Below are 5,846 nucleotides of genomic sequence, written 5' to 3'. Positions count from 1 at the left end.
ACCACGTTTCCTTGATCCATTCATCAACTGAAGGGTATCTGGGTTGGTTCCGTATCATAGTTATGGTAAATAATTCTGCAATAAACATAGTCTTGCTGGTAGCATTAGTATGATCTTGTTTGTGAACATTTCGGTAAATGCCCAAAAGTGGTAGTTCTGGGTCATAGGGCAGCTCTATGTGGAGTCTTCTGAGAACCTCCATAATCTTTCCAAAGTGGTTGAACACGTTTACACTCCCACAACAATACAGTAAGTTTTCCTTCTATCCACATCCCCTCCAGCATCTGTTGTTATTAGAGTTCTTGATTATAGCCATTCTAACTGTGGTGAGATGGTATTTCTGTTCTTTTTATTTGCATTTCTTTTATGGCTAGGGAGGTTGAGCATTTCTTCATGTGTCTATTGGCCATCCTTCTTTTCTCTTCAGAGAAGTTTCTTTTTGAATCTTTAACCCACTTATTTATGGAGAAGTGGTTTCTTTGAGGATTGGTTGTTGGGAGATTTAATTTTTTGAGTTACAGGTATATTTTAGATATGAGACCCTTGTCTGTTTAATGGCTAGTGAAGATCTTTTCCCAATCCATAGGCTTTCTATTGATCTTGTTAACTATGTCCTTTGCCATGTAGAAGCTCTGCAATTTCATGCAATCCCATTTGTCCAACCTTTCTTTGATTTGTTGTGTTTCTGGGTCTCCATTAAAAAAAAATTCGGCCTGTGCCAAGGAGACCTAGGGTTTCTCCTATTCCATCCTATTCCATCAGAGTGTCTGCTTTGACTCAGATGGCTTTGATCCATTTGGAGTTGATTCTGGTGCAGATTGATATATAAGGATCTAGCTTAATTTTCTACAAGTGATTAACCAATTTTGCCAGCACAATTTACTTAAGAGGCTTGCTTCCATTCTATTTTTTTAGCTCCCTTATCGAAGATTAGGTAGCTATATGTCTGTACGTTCATTTCTGCCTTTTCAACTCTATTCCATTGTTCCTGATGTCCGTTCTTGTGCCAGTACCAAGCTGTTTTAATTACGATGGCTTTGTAGTAGAGTTTGAAATTTGATATTGATATTCCTTCATCACTGTTCTTTATGATAAGGATTTTTTTTCTATTCTGGGTTTTTTATTGTTCTATATGAATTTTTGGATAGCCTCTTTAATTCGTTGAAGAAAGGGGTTGGAATATTTATAGGTATTGCATTAAATTGGTAGAAAGCCTTGGAAAGTATTGCCATTTTCACGATGTTGATCTTTCCAATCCAGGAACATGGGGGGTTTTACCACTTTGTAAGTTCTGTTTTGATTTCCCTTTTCAGGTTTTTAAAGTTTTCATTATAGAGGTCCTGCCCTTCTTTGGTTAAATTAATTCCTAGATATTTTTTGGGGGTGCTGTTATGAATGTAGTTGATTTCCTGATTTCAACCACGCTTTTCTCATTATTGGCATACAGAAAAGCCATTAATTTTTGATGGTTATTTTTATACCCTGCTCCTTTGCCAAATTTTAAATCAGCTTGAGTAATTTTGGTGATTTGCTTTTCTTTTATAGCTAGAAATGTTGAGCATTTCTTCATGTGTCTATTGGCCATCTTCTTTCCTCTTCAGAGAAGTTTCTCTTTAAGTCTTTAGCCCACTTATTTATTGCGCAGTTGTTTTTTTGAGGATTTGTTGTTGGAGGATTTATTTTTGTGAGTTCCAAGCACATTTTAGATATGAGGTCCTTGTCTGTTGTATTGCTAATCTTCTCCTAATCGGTGGGCTTTCTATGGATTTTGCAAGTTATGTCCTTTGCCATGCACAAGCTCTGCAGTTTCATGAAATCCCATTTGTGCAACCTTTCTATGATTTGTTGTGTTTCTGGGTCTCTATTAAGGAAATTTTGACCTGTGCCAAGGAGACCTAGTGTTTCTCCTATTCTTTCCAGTACTGTTTTCAGGGTGTCTGCTTTGACTCTGAGGTTGACAATTACTTTTGTAAACCGGAACTTGTTTGTTTTTTTCCATCTTTTGTGTTCATAGGAGTGTCTGTGTTATGTGTAAACAAGCTGTTCTACAAGGTATCTTTCAGGGTGATAGAGTAGTTATTATATGGCTATATGTATTTTATAATGACATAGAGCTTTCTCGTGACTTACCTACATAAATCTTTTAATGTTATTTAAGGGCCAAGAAGAATGCCAAACTTACATTTTTGTGCCTATCTCCATCCTATTTCTCCCTATTGTCTAGTGGTTTATATAACACTCAGCATAACTGAAACTGGCACATGGAACAGACATGGACTTGATGGATCTTGACTATGAGATGGCGCCAAATACAGGAAATATCAGAATCAATGAGATCGAAGCAGTTGTCCAAGGTGCCTAGTTGTATTAACGTCCTTGGCTTCCAATGGTCTCACCTGCCTCTGTCAGAAGCCTGTTAGTGGTCTGTCACCATCAAAGCTCATACTGAAGTTTAACTATTCAATGTAGCAGTGTCAGGAAGTAGAACCTTTAAAAGATGTTTCAGTCATAAATGGATAAATATTATCTCATCAACTCTCAAGGGACTAACGTTATCACTGTTATGAGTTGTTAAAAGCAACCTATGCCCCTTACTCCCTGTCATTCTAGCACATACCATGATGCTGAGATCCTCTGTGATATGATGCACCTACAGGGCCTTGTCCCATGTGCTACCATGCTATATAGACTATTCAGCTACTACTATTAGGCTTGAAATAGACCTTATATTCCTCATGAAGTATACAGCTTAATTGATTTTAAACAATGACAAAATGGACTGAGATTTTATTCTTTTTGTCTTTTTCATGGAAGTGAGGATTAAACTGAGGGCCTTAAACTTACTAGGCACATAAATTGCCACTTGTGCCTACATGCACCCAACTCTTTTTCTTTCTTTTTCAGTTTGCTTTTAATATAGGATCTTGTGCTAACTTCACCCAAGTCATCCTCAGTACCCCATACTCCTATACCTCTACCTCTTGATATCTGGGATTACATGACTGTGACACCACAGTTTGCCCATTAGACCATACTACTCTTTAGGGGAAAGAGATACAGATTCCTGAGACGTTTATGTGGGTTTGTGTGTCTGCTTGTGTGCTTGTGTGTGTGTGTGTGTGTGTGTATCCACGTGAACTGTTCTTGATGATTTACTTAGTACTGAGGGTGAATTTTCCTTAAGAATCTGTATTCTTAATTCATTCCACTGAAAAAGAAATATTTCTCTGTGTACTAATGGCTCATAACTATAATTCTAGCTCTTCAGAATGCTGAGATTTTGGGATAACATTATTAATATTATCCCAGGTGTTATCCCAATGTTATGCCAGGTGAGCCAGGAAAAGTCCATGAGACTCTTATCTCCATTTCCTCACCAGAAAAGTCAGAAATGGGGCTGTGGTTTAAGTAATAGAGTAATATTCTTGAGGAAAAAAATAGGAATAGCACCTAGGCTCTTATCAATGCTCAGGACCCATACATAATATCCAGATAGCACTTGTGCTATTACAATGAGCTCTTGTGCTATTGCAAGTCACAATTAAGTCTGATGGATTCTCTCTACAGGCCAGTTGCAGTAAAAAAATTTTTTTTTGTAGTGCTCGCTTTGGCAGCACATATACTAAAATTGGAACAATACAGAGATTAGCATGGTCCCTGCACAAGGATGACATGCAAATATGTGAAGCGTTCCATATTTTTTTTTTAAATCTTGTATTACTTCATGAGGTATGTTCTTTCTGGACCATCTTTATGCCTAATTTTTCTCTCTGGAATGATATTGAAATAGAGAAAATATTCAGTGAGGAATTTGGTTTCTGGATCCCTCCCTCATTCATTATTGACATGTTCTCTCTTTTTATTTTTTGGCAGTCCTGGAGCATGAACTCAGGGCCTGCACAGTGTCACTGAGCTTCTTTTTTGCACAAGTCTTGCACCCTTTGACCTGAGCCACAGGGCAACTTCTGGCTTTTTCTGTTTATGTGGTACTGAGTAATTGAACCCAGGGCTACATGCATGCTAGACAAGCACTGTACCACTAAACTACATTCCAAGCCCCATGTTCTCCTTTTTAACATATGTCTAACATATTTAGCTCTGTCCCATCTCTGAAGCCACGGCTACTGCTCTTGAATGTATCCTCAATTTAACTCCTAATTGTGTTTCATTTCCTATAACTGCCGAAATATTTTCCACTCCACCCAAGGAACTATCTTTCATTTTCTTAAATTTCACACTTCATTGGTTAATGTCAAACAATAACTCAACATTACCAGTGTCTGAAATTGAGGACACTTAGAATAATAAATAGCTTTTTCCAATGTTTTTCTTTTTTTTTTCAACTCTGGGGATTCAACTCTGGTCTCTGTGCAATCCTTTGCCGCGGATGGGGTTCTGTCGGGACGACGGAGGACACCTAGGGGAGGAACTGGAATAGGTGGGGAGATGGCAAACAGACAACTCACACACAAGAGGAGTGGATGCTGAGTGCGATTTAATGCAGAGAATAACAGACTTTTATAGCAAAAATCTCCATAAGAAAGGGCAAAAGGTTACATAATCTTGCTGCAGGGCTTCATTCTTGGGCGGTCACCAGCTGGTCGCCTGAAAGGGCAAAAGGTTACACAACCTTGCTTCAGGGCTTCATTCTTGGGTGGTCACCAGCTGGTTGCCTGATAAGCACTTGTTTCCGGCTTATCTCTAAGAAATATAATGGGTTTTGATGTTTGTCACCAACTAACCATTACCTTATTTCTATAGAGGCCTTAACTGTCCCATAAGATCTTTTCTGTTCTTTCTTTAATAGTAAACACCAAGGAGACTTAGATTTAGCAAGTATCTTAGTAAATGAAAGAGAGTAATAAGAAGTTCTTTCTCCTAAGTAGTTATCTCAGCAATTGCCATACATTCTTTCTGTTCTAGCCGCACCTACAGCTTCTTGTAAATCTCTTACAAACAATTCCTTCTGCTGAGATGACATCGTGAAACCCCAATACTTTTATATTTAATTATGACTTGTCTACTAAACTCCATAAGAGGGGTTTCAGGGTAGCACTTAACTCTGGTGAGTTAGTCATATTTTTAAGACACTCATGAGATATTTGAGTCGTCAGCACTCTTAAGAAAGAGCTTTGAATAGGGGAACGTTGACAATGAGTAAGTACAATGAACAGCAGAAACAGTAAAAGATTAATAGGCACTCCTATACAGTGAGGAAAAGAAAGGCAGAAACACATCTTTCCCAGGGGCTTGCCAGCCTTTTTCCAGGAGTAGGCCTCTTAGAAGCCCTATTCTCTGAGGTAGACTTCGGTGAAGTCCCAAAACTCAGAGATAGGTCTCTGAAGCCCCTGTCTTAGGTCTGATAGATGGTTTCCCATGCTAAGCAGACTCCACTGGAGTTGGCGTGGCAATCCTTCAGCTCTTCAGCTAAAAGTGAGTGCTCTACCAGTTGAGCTACATTACTACTTCCATCTTTCTGAGTGGTTAATTGGAGATAAACCTTTCATTCCCAGGCTGCCTTTGAACTGGGAGCCTCAGATCTCATCCTCCAGATAGCTAGGATTACAGGAATGAGCCACCAGTGCGCAGATAATAAATAGCTTTTTTGGGGGTGGGAGGGGGTCCGGTCATGGACCTAAATTCTGGGCCTGGGCGCTGTCCCTCATCTCTTCAGCTCAAGGCTAGCACTGTACCACTTGAGCCACAATGCCACTTCCGGCTTTTTTTCTGCTTATGTGGTGCTGAGGAATCGAACCCAGGGCCTCATGCATGCAAGGCCAGCGCTCTACCACTGAGCCACCTTCCCAGCCCCAATAAATAGCTTTTTATGTGTATCAGGTGATACA

General features: G+C 39.3%; 1 non-coding gene across 1 annotated transcript; it reads left to right on the top strand.

Moving 5' to 3' along the window:
- The first annotated feature begins 3,598 nt into the window (after window positions 1-3,598).
- LOC138822617 (U6 spliceosomal RNA) lies at window positions 3,599-3,702 on the top strand. The gene has a single exon (XR_011370581.1). It is a non-coding gene; the product is annotated as a U6 spliceosomal RNA (small nuclear RNA).
- Window positions 3,703-5,846: the final 2,144 nt, after the last annotated feature.

This window comes from Dipodomys merriami, unplaced genomic scaffold (genome assembly GCF_024711535.1).
Source record: "Dipodomys merriami isolate MVZ:Mamm:240054 unplaced genomic scaffold, mDipMer1.0.p SCAF_113, whole genome shotgun sequence".
NCBI lineage: Eukaryota > Metazoa > Chordata > Mammalia > Rodentia > Heteromyidae > Dipodomys > Dipodomys merriami.
The sequence above is the reverse complement of the archived record's forward strand: the minus strand, read 5'-3'. Positions and strand labels throughout refer to the sequence as shown.